Consider the following 18,229-nt stretch of genomic DNA (forward strand, 5'->3'; position numbering starts at 1 on the left):
ATAAGGCAACAGTTCCGAGAATGGATATCTCTCGCAAGCTCGAGACACCCACCCCCGAAACAGGAACCCTATCCGGCAACATACTAACGCTCGCTCGCTGCTTCGCACCTCACCGTTCGTGCTTACGCACTCGCTTACTACTAGCTCGTGCTTCGCACTTCGCTCCAGCTTCGAATACTATTGTTATAGAATATATGTATATATAGAATATGTGTATATATAGAATATGTGTATATATTGAATATGTGAATATATAGAGCTCGCTTACTTTTACACACACTAAAAATAGATTCATAATTGATCAAATATGTTCACTTAATGCTTGTATATCCGCACTTTGACAAACATATAATTTTTTTGAGTTTTAAATTAAATTATTCAAATAACTTTTTCATACTGTTTAATTCTTCAATCATATTGTTAATAGAGTTAGAATTTAATTAATTTTTTAAAAGAATGTCATCTCTAAAATTTACATTATTATAATAACATGCAGTTTCATAGATTAAATGATTTATCAAAATTTTCTCGCATAGTTCTATTATAATATTAGGAGTAGTTTTCACGGCTGCAAGAACGACTGTTTCATCTTGTTGTAGTCTACTACTAGCATAATCTATAAGCTTCCCGATATGTTCAATCTCCATCAAAACAACTTCCTTATCATCTTTTAATTCATCACTTGCAAAATCGAACCATGCACAATTTCTTTCAATTAGCTTCAACACTAATTCTTTATCAAAAATTATATCTACTTCATCATCTTCTTCAATGATTTTTAAATAATATTTAATTGTTGTTTCTTCCTTTGAATATGTAAAATTAATGCGTTCGTATGGGCCTTCTATGTCATCACAATATTCATTTAAACACTTTTCAGTTATTTCACAAATATTGACAAAATCAATAAATTTTTGATTTATAGGTGAAGTACAATTCGAAATAATCCACTCAACTAAACATTTCTCTTTATACATATAACCGTCACTGCACATAACAGGATTTCTGATTACAATACTATTGATAGGACACTTCGGTACCATTTATATATACACAATTATTCGAATTAAAAACAGTTGGGAACAAAATTGTAGCGATTAAATTTGAAATCGATAACAATATTAATAGAATAGATATTAAATATGTAGCTAATCTAAAATTTTTAAATTCGTTATCAGTTTGAAAGATCATTTATATTAGATAAATACCTTTTTCTTAATCTTTCACTCGCACATCCAATTACATTTTTATTCAACTTAACAACAATATCAAAAATTTCATCATCATCCTTCAATTCCTTGCTAAGATGTTGATAATTTTTAGGAATATTTTGAATTATTAATAACGCAATTGATTTATTGTTACGAAGGTTCCTATTTAAAAAGTTAAAAGAACCACCCTTCTCCACAAAAATTTTAGCTAGGTCAATATTTGTTTTCAAATTTGATGAAGCATACTTACATGTCTTAGGTTCCATTTCAACACATTTCTTATTTAAATCATAGTTATTTCTCACACTTTCAACTGCATAAAAGATATTCCAAGGGTCCTTTTCGATCGCTAATTTATCTTTATCTACATCGACTAATACTTTATCTCTATTGAACCCAATTTTATTAAACCCATTTTAATCAAATCCATTTTTATCAAATCCTTCTTTGTTGAAACCAAGTTTATTAAATCAATTTTCATCAAATCCTTCTATGTCAAATCCATATTGATCGAAACCACGCGAATCATATTTTATTATTGATATCTTATTTCTAGATTCTTTTTCGAATCGTACTATATTATCATCAATTCTTTCCAAAGGTAACCAATAGGTAATTTTTTCTCTGGTTATAGGACTTTTAAAAAAATCTATTCCATCAAAACATTTTCGATCGTATAAATAACCGTCGGAACAGTAAAAAACATCATCATTCAGGGTTTCTAAACATACTGGACAAGTAACAATTATAACTTCCATATATAATTAAAATAAATTATTCAAATATAAACGGAAAGGAAATTATATCCAAAATCTCCAGTACGAGTAGTAATATCAGGACCATCAGGCTGTGGAAAAACTTGTTTACTAACAAAATTAATAACCGAAATAAAAAACGAATTCTGTGAAATATAAATTTATTCACCGTCAATTCAGCAAGAAACTTATCAAATTTTGATAGAATGTTTCGAACAAAAAATATCTCTGAAATCAATTTCTAAAGTATTAAAAAACAAAAAGACTGTTGAAGATTGTCTCACTGATGAAAACTTTGAACCTTCTGACATTGAAATATTTGTTCATGAAAAAATTGATGAATTGAAATATCCACAAGAATACGAAGGTGAGTCAACTGTTATTATTTTAGACGATCTCAACGAAAGAGAAATGAATGACGACAGAGTACAAGCGCTATTCAGAAGATCACGCCATAACAATATTTCTATTTTCATTATTAGTCAAGATCATTATGAATTACCAAAAAGAACAATAAGAGCGAACAGTAATATCTTTCACTTATTCAGACCAAATAATTTTAAAGATTTCCAAAATTTATCCAAGATAAAGCTAGTATGGATATGAACATTGCAGAATTTAAAGAATTATGCTCTATCTGTTGGAAAACGAAATATCAACCACTTACAATTGATATGTCGAAAGATTTATATCAAGGTAAATATAGATTAGGATTAACTTCGGTTTTTATTCCTGAATCAAGTCCGTTTTGTTAAGATATAAATGAGTGTTTACCCAAATGTAACTGAAGAAAACTTAGCCTCACTAGAAAAATTAACTGATCAACAGAAAAATGAAAAAGCAAGAAAAATTAAGATGAGGATATTCAAACAAACATTTGATAAAAAGTTAGCAGAAACATTTGAACCCATAACCAAAAAAATGACAAAGTAGTTGAGGCAACAAAAGAAGTAGAATCATCAAACGTTGTGAACAATTTTGTATTAGAATCTCCCCCAGGTGTAACAATGAGTAAACAGTTATGTTCAACATTAGGTAAAATGATCAATGCTACCAACAAATTTAAATTATATACTGGTAAAGGAGAACGTTATGTGTTAAATGGTATTAATGTCGATCCTATGGGTGGAAAGGATGTAAAAATTGGAAATAATATATATGAAATAACACCAGAAATTCAAAGTCTTCTAACCCAAACAAAAAATATTTTCAATAAAATGAGTGATAATGATATCGTTATCTTCATTCGCATTCTAGATGAAACAAATTGTAATCCAGAGGAAGATCATAAATCTACACGACGAGACTATATAAGGGATAAACTTCCTTCGAAAGTTCGAAAGATTTTAATTCCTCCAATAGTAGCAATAACAAGTTGGGAATCAGATGAATATGAATCTTTAGAATCAGATTTAGAAGGCAATGGAACAAAAACAATAGTAGTGCCGTCAGATTCCGATGAGATGTGGACTAGATTAAAAGTTCTATTAGGAATAAAATTAGCAGGTCATACTGATAGCGTCATAGAAGCTTCACAATTGTTACATGCTTTATTCAAAAAAGGTGAGATTGAAACAGAACAACAATATCGAAACGCCATTGATAAATTCAAATAACAAAATCGATAGTTATTTAAAATTTACATTCACCAAAACTCAATAGCAAAATCAAATTCAATAACGGAAATATTAACAAAATTGTTTATGAATATATAAATGGAGCTATCCAATAAAACACTAGAACAAATAGCTTTCAACACTAGAGCAAAAATCGAAGAACATATGTTAATAGTAATGGACAAATCAACTCATGAGCTTATTCTAGACGAATCACTTCAAACTAATAACAAACAATTCAAAATAGCATTTAAATTTCTAACTGGTTATAATGGCATTTTCAATATTACAGATGAAAACAACAATTTTTTTTTGTTAAACCAGATAAAATGATTAATGACATTGTTTTTCCGAAAGGTGCCTATGAGTTGGAAGCAATAGACTTAGAAATCAAACGTTTAATGGTTTTAAACGGAGATTCCGATGATGAAACATTTCCTTTTTCAATTAAACCAAATTTCACAACACAAGGATCTATAATTGAAGTTGAAGATGGATGGGAAGTAGATTTTACCCATGGTGGTACAATTAGAAATATTCTAGGATTCGACGCAAGAATAGTTAGTCAAAAATATAATTTATCTGATCATCCTGTTGATATAATATCTTTTGATAATATTTTTGTTTAATGTGATATTGCTCATGGAATGATTAATAATGGAAAAAGAACTCGTGTAATTCACAACTTTACGATGGATGTAAATCCAGGTTACAAATATATTGAAAAATTCAGAGGTGGAATAATGTGGTTTATGATGGAATCCAAAGATTTTATATCTGCAATCAACTTTAGATTACGAAACGAAAATGGAAACCTCGTTTCGTTTAATGGTCACTCTGTTACTTTTCGTTTATCAATTAAGGAATTATAAAACATCAATATAACAGTTTCATCATTATTGATTTTTGTTAAGTAAATGCCGAAAACTTTAATAACAAGACCCAACTTACATACTACTACTTCAAGGATAAAAAGTGATAAAGTTAAACCTAAAAACCCAGATAACAAAGATATACTAAAAGAATTCAAAGAGAAATTACTCTCTGGTTCAGGATTTCTTAAAATTTACTAATCGATTTTCAGAAAGTAAATGAGCATCGAAGACTTTCAACTAATTGACGAAACATCTATCTACACATCAATAAATAAAAGAGACTACACAAAAATATATCACCAACATAGAGCCAATCTCAACGATTCCAATCAAAATGTTGAATTCATTTGGTGTGAAAATAACAACTATTACCAAAACGGAAACGATTATCTTCAATATGATATAACAGTTAGGAGGGTTAATAATAATAATTTTGTAAACGGTGACGTTATTAGATTAGTCAACAATGCATTTGCATACTGTTTTAAGGAAGCTACTCTTTCAATTACAGTTGGCTCAGAGATAGAACAAAATAAATATGTAGGACCGATTTTAACAAAAATGAGAGTTATAACTAGTAAAGACGGAGACTTAATGTCATATTTTGATAAAATTGATGAAACAGAAGTAAATAATAATAATAATACTTTGCACCACTTACTAATCAGTAATCATACAGGCGTTGCTAACGAAGCTAACAAAGGCAAAATAGTTGGTCAATTACCGTTAGAACATATTTTTGGTTTCTGTAAAACATTCAAAAAAATTACAAAAGGATTAGGATTTCAACTAACTCTGAAAACAGCTGACTTACAAGACATACTCTATACAACTATTGGAGATGCTATTAATGTGACCATAAACAGTTTATATCTGTTTGTTCCAACGTTAATTCCAGATGCTGCAACTCAATCTATGTTCAATAATTCTATAAAAGACAATTTCAAAATATCTTTTGATTCTTTGACGAGTGAAAGAAAAGTAGTTGACATTGATTTAGAATACCGAATTGATATAGGTTCAGCACAAAATATCAATAGTCCTAAATATATAATTGAAGCACACCAATCACTTGCTAGATCTGCAGGTGTAAATACCCAAAATAATGCTATTTTCGATAACCTAGACGTTAGTAAACACTAGTTATAACTAGTTGAAATTGATGGTACTAGATATACCAAAGATGCTGTTGATGTTGATTATACAGTGAACAAATATTTAGATCAATATAGAGACATTGAATTATTTTTCAAAGAATATGTTGGTGAGCCACTACTGAGTCCTTTTATAATTTATGCAGATGTGATAAAAAATTATCCATTTCAAGTAATCGATTTAAGATTTCAAGTCGATCACATTAACCCAAAAAAGATACAGTTATTTGAGGAATATTGAGCAGATCCGGCAAACGCGAGACTGTTTATGGTACTAATCAGACATAGAGAAATAATGATGATTTCAGATGGAATGAAAATTTTTAGCGCTAATGTTATTTAAAACTTCACATCTACAATTATGAATATATAAGTAAAATTTCTAACACTAGAACAGTTTATTAATACCTACGGGCTAAAGAATCAAACTATGTCCACATCAGATCTTATAGAAAAGCTTTCTATAGCTAATATAAAAGATGTGAGTATTTATCCTAGAGACTCAATAGTGAAGTCAACAAAAGGTATCTGTAATATTGATGATGGGTCGCAAGATGGAACTCACTGTGTTGCTTTCTATATTTTCACCAAAGGTAGTAGTAGCTATTTTGATTCATTTGGAGGCCCACCAGATCAGTGGTTAATAAAGCAGTTAACAAAACCAATAACATATCACAACTAGATCATCCAGGGGATTCATAGTATGATGTGTGGTACATACTGTCTCTAGTTTCTATACTTGCTTGAAAATAATATAAATAATTAAGATGCTGTAATGAATATTTTCTTTAGTTAAATAATGCCTATGAATGTATTTGGTAGTACGTCTTCGACTAATCAAGCAAATATGGATACCACACTATTTGTACAGAAACCCTATTTGAGAACTAATTATCTTGAATCTGATATTGAAGAAGATATTGATATGAAACAGAAATTCAAAATTAAAAACTTAGTAGATCCCACAAATGAGTTTGATGCTGCTAACAAAACATACTTCGATAGAAATATTAATGAAAGTACATTATTAAGAATTCCAACATATGAACCACTAACAAATGATTATGTCTCCCTTAAAAATTTAGAGTCTAACAAAGTTATAAAATTAGCTACTACAAACTATGTCAAAAATGACATCTCAATGAAAATTTACAATAAAACAAATGAAATAATAGACTCTATAGATATTGCGAATCATGATTTCACACCGAAAATAGTAACATTACCAACGAAAGAATACATAGGTTCTAAACTAACTGAAACAAACAACAGAGCCAGGAGATCAATATCTGAAAATTCAGATATAATGCGTCCAGATTTAGAACATACATTTGCAAGTAAATTTGTTTATAAAAATTTTTAAGAAACTCATCTAACTGACAGAACAAATGCTAGTAGTGAAGTAAGTCCCGATAACAGTTTTCTTGGTATACCATATACTATTTGTACAGTTACAGGTCCAAATGCAAAAGTAGCACAAGTACATCTATCAGCTCTTAATGTAAATATACGCTCTAGATATACTCTACGATTTTTAACTCGATCACAATCACTAACAAATATTACACTTGGATTTTCAGGACAAATTAGTACTGAACATACCTTAACTTACGATTTCAAGCTTTTTGAATCGACTGCAACACATACTAACATTAATGAATTCAATGTTTTTATTGATTTGTCTTCGCTGCCGGTGGGTGAAACAGTTGAAATAGCTGCTTTATATATTGAAGCGTTGAATACTTCAGACCAAATTAATGAAAACTTAGATGTAAAATTTCAACATAAAGTTATAAATAGTGATGATCCAACTAATGAATATGATCTAGTTCATGAGAAATATGTCGATAATAATATTAATAACAACACAATTGTTAGAAATAACCAAAATAACAACTTCAATAACAAACTATTGATATTAGTAAGATGTATGTTGATACGCATAATAATGTAGTATACAATAACAGAGGAAATATTATGATTGGTAACAAAATTACAAATATTGGAAATCCCATAAATGAAACTGACGCTGTCACAAAAGAATATGTCGAGAATGATAACACAATAGTACGAAACAATAAAGTTAATAATTTCAACAATAATATAATTAGTAATATTGGAAACCCCGTCAATGCAAATGACGCTGTCACAAAATAATATGTCGACAATGATACAACAATAGTTCGAAACAATCAAGTTAACAATTTCAATGAGAATATAATTAGTAGTATAGGTTATCCACAAAATGATAAAGATGCAGTTTGCAAATCATATATTGATGATAATGTAAAAACCGCAATCTCCACACATCCGTATATTTTAAAATACCAGCTAGAGAATATCTTTGCGTCACCACATATTTTTGATAGTCACTATAAATTGAAATATGATGAATTACTTTTCGACGGTGGCCATAACATAACAAGTTATACTGTTAATGATATTTCATTCTTGGGTGAAAATTAGGAAAGATATAAATGTACTAATAATAATAGTTATACAATGCATATTCCAAAAAGTAATCTTCCAGAAATAAAACAAAATAAAACTTATAAGATGATATTTATTATGCGTTGTGTTAATAGCAGTATCGGTAAACAAGTTGGACTGGGAATTTGGAAAGCAACTGGTCAATCTCAAAAATTTTCTATATTGAAAGAATCTTGGTCGTTTGCAGAAAGTGATGAAGTTGTTAATAATGCGAATAGTTTCAATTTCTTCTTGCGATTACAATCTCAAGGTGCTAATCTCAATGCAAACGAAGAGGTAGATGTTGCTGCTTTATACATTAAAGAAATTGGTACATTCAACAATTTCAACGACACAAGAATAACCAGTGTAAAAGATCCTGTTGATGATAATGATTTTGCTACTAAACAATATGTAAAAAATCGCAAACAATTTATTGAAATTAAATCAGAAACTGTTATGTTATCATCAGGAAGAATAATACGTGCAGGCATTGGTGGACCTGATAATATTTCAATAGTATATATAATTAAAATTAATGGAACAAACGTTACAAGTTTTAGTAAGTCTAATAATCAAGAAAATGCCGTCACGGTATTCCAAAATCCCGTCGAACTTTCCAGAGGAGTCTTAAATACATTTGAATCTAGTAATCAAAATAACATATTTGCAGTATGGGTTGAATTAGATTTATAATATTTGAATGGATAACTATTATACAACTTTAAGAAATGGTAAAATGATTGATTATCAAAAAACAAATCAAGTATTGAATGCAAATGAAAAAGATACTGTGATTGAATTTAGATTCGATCCAAATGTTACAAATTTATCACTTGATGAAAATGGTAATATAATTCAAACAAATAATATTTCTAATGATAAAGGAATATTACAATTAGTGATGAAATATCGGTTATCAAACATTTTTAAATATGCTAAAAAAGTTAATAATGGAGAACTTGTTTATTCTGATTTTCAAAAACATATCGAAAATAGTCTGGATTTTAAACTATTAAATGAATAATACCTATAAAGACTTAAGCAAAGATATTGGAGCAGATCTCATCTCAGTTAAAAAGAAGTCTGATAATGAAATACAGGACTTAAAATATAATTATTTGAAACTGAATTATGAAGGCGTTATCAAAATACTAATTGATGATGAAGAGAAATACAAAAAGAAATACAAGTCACTCAACACAAAGAAAGGTATCTCAATTGTTGCAGGAATAATTAGTGGAATTTTAGGTGTTAGCTCTGGAATAAATCTGAGAGCAACGGGTGTAGGTGCGGTCGCAGGTATACCAGTTATAGCCTCATCAGGTCTGCTAATTTCGATTGCAGTTACAGTTTTTAACGAATATATTTCAAAATTAAAAGAAAGATATATCAGATTAAGAAGTTTTGTTAAAAAAATAAGAGTCGACTATGAAAAAGTATTGAAGAAATCAATGGCTGACAAAGTTATTGATGAAAAGGAAGGCATAGAACTAAAGAAAATATATGATTTTTACTTGAATAATCAAAAAAAGATTATGAACGAAACTAAAGTTAGTGTTGAAGATATTTTTGGTAATATGGTGGAGAATGTTATTAGTAATGAACATCTACAAAAATTAAGTAGTTTTTTTAGCAACAATGAAGTAAGCATATCGATTAGAAAGTCGTTGTTCAAGAAAAAGATTGACATTCATATTTTACCCATACATTTACGGAATGAGCCGAATGCACCTGTTTTACCTTTATATGATGAAATTGTTTGAAATTTAAGTTATTAAATAAAAAATTGAGTAAACGATGTACCAAATGCGAAGTTAAAAAATTGTTTTCAGAATTTTCTTTTGATTAAACTAAGAAAGATGGATTTTATTCATCCTGTAAATCTTGTCGTAAAAAGTGGCGTAATATTAATTCAGATCAACTGAAAAATTATCAAATAGAGTGGGAAAAAATATCAGGGAACATATAAGAAATCGTGATAGAGAGAAATATCATAATGATATAAATTATACATTATCTGAAAAATTGAGGAACAGGCTACGACAAGCTTTACTAAGACAATTAACCTCTAAAAACGATACTACAGAAGCGTTATTGGGGGTGAATTATTCAGAATTTAAAAACTATATTGAATATCTTATGACCCCCGATATGAAATGGAATAATATAGAATTAGATCATGTTCGACCATTATCATCGATTGATTTGTCAGATATTGAACAATTAAAAGAAGCTGGTCATTATTCGAATATTCAACCAATGTTATCAAAGCATAATCGATCAAAAAGCGATTGCGTTCACGAATATGATTTATGGTTACAATCTGAAAATCTCTATAATTACGAAAAATATAAGTATTAATCCCAGCTACTAAATGAGTGAAACATATTGCCTGGGAGGCCGCCACTATTCACGAACAATTAATGAATCTCATACTGAAAAAATTAATCGGAAAGCTAAAAAGAAGATAATAATCATAAAAGGACAATGTACTATTTGTGGTAGAAACAAATCTATGATTTTAACCAAATAAATGAATCGCCGTGAAAACTTTCAGAAACGTGGAAAATGTAAAAAAGGTCATTGTAGTACCTTATCAGGATCAGCTTGGACTGATTTGAACAAAAATGGAACAATTCTGAAACTACACGATATGTGCCCAAATCAGAATTGCAAATGTCAAAAACGAATAACATTTACCCCTAGGCAATTCGAATTAGAGGATTCAGCATTGAAAAGTTTCATGAAAAAAGTATTTAAGGGTAGTAAGACAGCATGGGACAAATTTTTGAAGCCTGCTGTTAACGCTGCGGCACCAATAGTAGGTATGGCTGTAGCTGCGAAATCGAAAAATCCGAAAGCTGGTCAAGCTACTGCACAAATATTAAAATCAATATCAGGTGTAAAAATTTTAACTTTAACTGATAATTATAGTGGAAGTGGAGTTAGACTTCGAGTTATATAATTTTATTTGAAAATACCACTGCCTAAAATAAGAATCAACTTTTTCGAAAAATTAAATGAAGAAGAATTTAACTAAGATATTCATTGACGAAATTTATGATAGACCAGCTAAAAGAGTTTACTCAACCAATAAAACTATTGTTAAAAGCATAGATGATACTTGGAGTTTAGATCTTCTTGATCTCATAGATTATAATGTGAAAAACAATAGAGGTTATCGTTATATCTTAGTCATCCTTGACAATTTTTCAAAGTATGGTAGGACAATTCCACTGAAAAATAAAAATGCAACCACAATTAAAGACGCATTTGAACAAATAATAACAACTTCAAAAAGAAAACCAAAACTTATTGAAACTGATGAAGGAAAAGAATTCGCTAACAAAATCTTCCAATCATACTTGAAATCTCAAAACATAAAAAGATATTCTAGATATACATCGAAAGGAGCAGTTTTTGCTGAACGATTCAACAGAACTATAAGAAATCTTTTAAAGAAGCCAGTATTTGAAAATGGTGACGCTAACTGGATTGATATTCTTGACTCAATAATCAAAAAATATAACAACACAATTCACAGTTCAACAAGAATGACACCAATTCAAGCTTCTAAAGTTACTAATCAAAAGAAAGTGTTAAATAACTTACAAGAAAAAAGGAAAAAACAGAAACCAAATTTTAAATTAGGAGACTTAGTTAGAACAGCTGATATCGATAAAACTTTCTCCAAACGTGATACTACAAATTGGAATAATAAGCTATATATGATAACAGAAATAATTCACGAGACTGTACCGAGTTATCATATTGATTTTTTACCTGACAGATATAATCAATCGACATTGAAAAGGTCAAAATTAACACTAGGCGAAAATGATCAGGTTATGTCAAAACTAAATCTAGAAAAATAGTTTGAATTAAAAAATCTATAATTAATGAAATACGTCAACGGAAAATTTTATAAAGAACTTGAGAACGAAAAATATATAATTCATGATGGTAAAATTATGTTTGAAACAAAAATGCCAAAATCTTTGAAAAGTAGATATGAAGTTATGTTTGACACAAAACTTACAAAAACACAAACAGAAGTAGAATTAGACGATGGGACATTACAACTACTAGACTCGCAAAACCAAAAAAACTTGAAAACTCAACAGTCGAATCTGTCGGAGACTCAACAGACGAAAAGCTTACCGAAGACGACATAATTATGAAATATGCTACGATGTGTGTAAGCTGCAACAGAAGATTTTTTATTGAATTTCCATATGAATATAGATGCTCAATTTGCAATGCTAAAGCAGTAAAGAAAAAACGAGAACTAACCAAAATACAGAGAAAAAGACAAGCTAATTTCAGTAGCCGATTTAAGTATGCAGAGTTGAAAATATCAGTCATTTGTATGGATATCATGGAATATATAGAGAATCTAATCTAAATTTAATTGCAGCAACTTTATTATTACTGAAGAAATCGAAATTAAGTTTTATTGATATTATATTTGAGAAATATTGTAATATGCCTTATGAAGTTGAAGTAGCAAATGCTGGTGCAAAAGGAATTTGGAAATATGGATATGAAGCTTTAAGACTTGTTAAATGGTTACAATCAGATAAATATTATGATAACATTAATTATTTTGATTTACTTTACACCATAATGAAAAAAGAGAAAAACATAATAATAACTAAAGAAGGTTTTGAAATTATTAATGGACATGCCCAGTGATTCCGAAACATTTTTTAGTGATAGTGAAATAAGCAGTGATGAATCAATACATGAATCTGATCTAGATTTTATTGATGATCCTAATTTAGAGACTACTGATGAATCTAGCGGTAGTGACGATTTTCAAAATAATAAATGTACTATTTTCAAGTCTATAGTAATAATTCGCTAATATACTTTTTTAACAAGTTTGACAGTTTTGTTGAGCTCGTAAATAACACTAACTTTGATTTTGATTATGTAGATAAATTCGGATACCAAGTATACTTACTCCAAGATTCAAAAGTATAAAATATTTTATTTTGAAAAATTTATTTGAGCAATATATTTCCTAGTAATTGAAGACAACTGAACAAAATTCAAAAAGTCAAATCGATGTAGGTGAATTCCTACGTATGAGTGAAAGACAAAATCGATCTAGACGACTCCCTGAAGATATAGATCTTGGCAAATTCTTTAGAATAGCCCAAGGTAAATCTGGTAGAATTAATAAAAAGAATGTATATGAAATTAAAGATTAAATGAAAGATAGTAATGGTTTTGATCTAGTTGGTAATATTACAATTCAAGATGTAAATAGAAAGACTAAAATGAGATTCAGATCAGTACAAGATTTCGAAGCATATATTGAAAAGATAAATGATCATTATGATGGAGACGAAGTTATGTTTACAGGGCAGAGTATTGAGTTTTATATGCCTGAGTTTAAACCTGTTAAAAGAAGTAATTACGGAAAGAGTACTAACTATTTAGCAGATTTTGAAGATTATCATGGAACTAACTGTTTTATCCCAACTGGTAATAACTGTTTTTTGAAAAGTATTAATTATCTAACTGATAAAGATTACGAAAAAGAATATTTTGACTTTATAGCGAATGAAGACCGCAGAAAAAATGTTATGACGTCAGCTCGTATTCAACCTTTTGTTAGTGAGCACGAAATTGATATTGGTATTTTTAATGGAAAGCGAATTAAACCAGAATCTGTAAAAGAGCGAAGAAAATGTTTATATTTGTATAAGAATCATTTCTGTGTAATATGGGGCAATTCTTTAGCTAAAGCTGTTAAAGAAGTAGAAGCAAATTTCAAATTTATTAATACTGAAACTGCTGAATCAAATGTACATAATTTTAAAGAATATAAATTCGATCCTAAAAAAAGTAGAGGGTCAACTAAATAACGTGTGTGTATATGATATTGAAACTTTCAATAGAGACCGAGCAGATCCATATGCTATTGGATATTTCCCTACTTTTAAACTTGGTGTTAGTAAGTATACTAGAGGTTTAACAGAAGAAGAAATTGAAAAAAGCTTAAATGATGTGAAAATATTTGAAGGTGAAGACTGTATTACTAAGATGTTCAAAAAGTTACAAGATTTGAAAGGAGAACCTAAAAAGATTGAAAAGAATGGAAAAGAAATAACTCTGGAATATGAAAAGAAAGTGATTGCTCATAATGGATCTGGTTTTGATAGTTGGATTACTCTTGATAATTTACTTGAATGGTGTAGAATTACTAGCATGATTAAGACTGGAAAAGGAATCATTAACATGAAAATTTATAATGGAATTTGCAAGGTTAAGACTAATAAGGAAGGAAAAATAATTAGTTAAGGTCAACCTCAGTATTTAATATTTAATTGTAGTGCAAATCATATGAAATCTTCACTTAGCAAATTAGGCGAAACTTATAAATTACAAACTGAAGTATTGAAATAAGAAATTGATCATACTGAAATTTATGAAGACACTTGGCAAGACCAACGACCTATTTGGGAACCATATTTGAGAATGGATATTCTAACACTAGCTATTATATGTGCAAGATGTTCAATGAATATGTAAACAGTTACTGGATTTGGAATGAAAGATTGTCTATCATTACCTTCATTTGGATAGAAATATTTCAATTCGAAGAGAAATCAACCAGATTTAATTGAAGATGTTTACTCTTATACCGATAAATATATGAGACATTTTGTTAGACAATCTATCAAATGTGGAAAAGTTGGTGCGTTTAATCAGATTTATGAATCAGAAGTTTCAGATAAAATTTTCAATATTATAAAATCTGAATTAGCCACAGACGGTAACAGATATGAAATTATTGAGAAATACACTAATTTTTTGAAAGCCTATAGAACTAAATATGAAACGAATATGATTGACAATTCGATGATTATAGGCTTATTAAACAAAAGGCTGAAAAATTATTTGAATTACCAATATCACAGAAATGAAAAAGAATAAATAGAGACCATTTACTAATGGCTTTTGATGCTACTACCCTATGACCGAGTGCAATGGTAGATTGTAAATATCCTAAAATTGAAACAGGTTTTGCTTTTACAAAAGATATGAATGAGTCAATTGTCAATCAGTTCAATTCAGGCAAGACAGAATTTGCATCAGCTATTCTTAAAATTAAACATTATAATCCAAAAGATCTTGTGATTCAGCATTTGCCAGTTAAAGAAGAAGTTGATAAAATTGAAGTTAACAGGTTAAGAAATGGATATTTTACTGATACTCTTACAAGTGTAGACATTGAAGAAATTGTAAAAATTGGTGGAAAAGTTATCGAAGTATATGAAGGTGTGCTTTACCGAGAGAATTTCAAAGAATCTTCATTCAAAGAATTTATTAATAATTTATTCGAATTAAGAGCTAAATATAAATCTCAAGGTGAAGATATTCTGCAAGAGATGGTGAAACTAATTATGAATAGTTTATATGGACAGACTATTAGAAGAGATATTGAAGGAGAGTTGTCTTGCAAAACTGGACACTGGATGAAGACTGAATTTGATGATAGAGTGAAAGATTATTGGAAATTAGCAAACGGCAACTATATTGTAAAATTGAGTTCAGAAGAAGGAATAGACAAAGAAATTGAAGACAAAAATACTATGCCCTCGCAAATAGGAGCTTTCATTTTGAGTAATAGCAAGCGAATTATGAACAATTTTGAACAATTAGCACCAAAAATTAAATATTGTCTAACTATCAATGAATAAGGGATAATTAATGAGAAAAAGACATTCAAAGGGTTCGGTAATTTTAATAGATTGTTAGATACTAAAAAATATTTCGATATGTATGAAGGAAAAGTTGCTGAAGGTAAATTCCCACGTAGTTGGAAGAAGACATTCGATTCAGGTGTGCTCATTCCTTCTAAGAAGAGAGATTGTGAAGATTGTGATGATAATAAATTATGCGATGAATGTGATTCAAAAATTAGACAGAATAAAGTTTTCAACATAATCTCAACGAATTAAAAAGACAAGCTGCTGACAAAAACGGTATTATGAAACCTTATTAGATTCACTTGACCTGCGAAGTGCATTTCCTAACTCTACAAATCCTCAGCATTCCAACGATATATCACAAACCATATATTTTAAACTTTCCCAAAAAATTTTCCATGTTTTCTCAGATTTTCCCAAATTTTTCCCTAAATAATTTTTCCATAGTTTTTCATAATTATATCTGGGAATTTGTGTACTTTATCATGGACTTTGTTTGAAGTCAATCGGGTAATTATTCATGGAAAAATTATCCAAAAACAGCACATTTTGCTGTTTTTACACGTCTATTTCTGAGAAAATAGTGAACAATATACGTAATTATAACAGATTTTTCCAAACTTTTGGAATACTGAATGGATTTTTTCCATCGACATTTCATTTTACTCGTATAAATGCGAGAGTTACAATGGTGAAAACCGCAGTTCCCAATTCGCAGTAGTTGTGGATATAATTTTTGGAAATTTTGTGTTCATTTAAGCGATGTTTAGCTTTATTAAAAGCACTCAAGCGTAATCAGAGCAATTAAAAGGAAACTAATTTCGTTTTCATTGCTTTATGCTTTTTTGGAGTTATTGAAGTTTTTAACTTTATTCAAGAGGATTAATAACTGTGTGCGTGCGGGTGTTCGAACATTTGATTAAAAACAAGATTCTATGCATATATATGGTTGACTTTTAAGATAGTAGTATGCGTAGTTAGAGCGGAGTGCGGAGCACGAGCTAGTAGTAAGCGAGAATGAGTGCGTAAGCACGAACGGTGAGATGTGAGGCAGCGAGCGAGCGTTAGTAGGTTGCCGGATAGGGTTCCTGTTTCGGGGGTGGGCGTCTCGAGCTTGCGAGAGATATCCATTCTCGGAACTGGTGCCTTATCCGCAATCTACTATACTACTAACTTTCTTTGTGTCTTTTGAGTGAAAATAAATTCTTGCAAGATTTTTGCAAGTTTTGGATTCCATTGTTATTAGGGTTGATATTATTTACTTGAGACCTAATTGATTAGATATTTTTTTCATATCTATTAATTTGGCACGCTATTATAACTGCACTTCAAAAACCGGTAAGTACAAGTACAAAGTGTAATGGGGTCACACTCAAAGATTTTTTAGAATTTTTTTTAATTTTTCATTGGGTAGGAAACTTTCCTATTAATCAACCAAATTATAGTTTGTGTACCATTTTTACAAGTTTATGTGTATCATCGGCATGAAAAGCGTGTTCAACTGATATTTCTTCTTGATAGTTGATTTTTTTTGTAAACTATTTAAAATTAAATTATATTAGCTTGCCTATTTGAACTGTAAGAAAATATTTCATTTTTTACTGAATTTTTCTTGAAACTTACATGATGTTCTTTTTCTATAGTTTTTAAGTTGTCTTCGTGCTGTAAAGCAAACTTTCCTAAAAGCTTTTTTTAATTATGTTTCATACTTGTGCAGCCATGTAGGTTTACGCAACCCCACTTAAAGAACACGAGCCATTATATAGTAAATCATTGAATAAAATAAAGGGGGCACAAACATGTAAAAAATAAGAAAGTTTTATGTTTTATTTTAATGAGCAAATTAATTTTCTCAACGCATAAGATTAAAGCAAGGATAAAAACAACTTGAACTCAAACAAGCACAGCTGGTTGCGCGCTATCAAGCAATCCGAAATGGAAACGTCTCGAGAATAAAATTTTTCGAAAATGGGTACTGCTGAAAAGTTAGGATTTTAGGATTTTTGTGATATTGTGACTTTCGCACTGAGCAGTTAAATTATGAGTTGGTTCTTAGAACTGAAACAGTAAAAACTACTTCGCAATTGCTATCTGACTGTAAGAAATTGAAACAGTAATTGCTGCAAGTTAGATACAGGCATTATTTTCTCAAATGTAGTTTTTTGCTTGTTGGCACATGATAACATATATAGTACAAGGGGATACCCTGTAGATAATACAAGGGGTCGCTAATTGGGTTAAAATTAAGGTTAGAACAAAAGCATTGGTCAATACAAACTGACAATTCACCTGCTCATAATCGATTTTAATACATGAGTGCCCCGCTTGTATTCACTAAATAACGGTAGCATACACTCCAAAATGACTAATTTTTCAATTTGAAATTGCGTTAGTTTAACATATAACTCTTTACATATTCTGA

This window comes from Convolutriloba macropyga, unplaced genomic scaffold (genome assembly GCF_964194025.1).
Source record: "Convolutriloba macropyga unplaced genomic scaffold, txConMacr16.3 SCAFFOLD_839, whole genome shotgun sequence".
In the NCBI taxonomy this organism is placed as follows: domain Eukaryota; kingdom Metazoa; phylum Xenacoelomorpha; order Acoela; family Convolutidae; genus Convolutriloba; species Convolutriloba macropyga.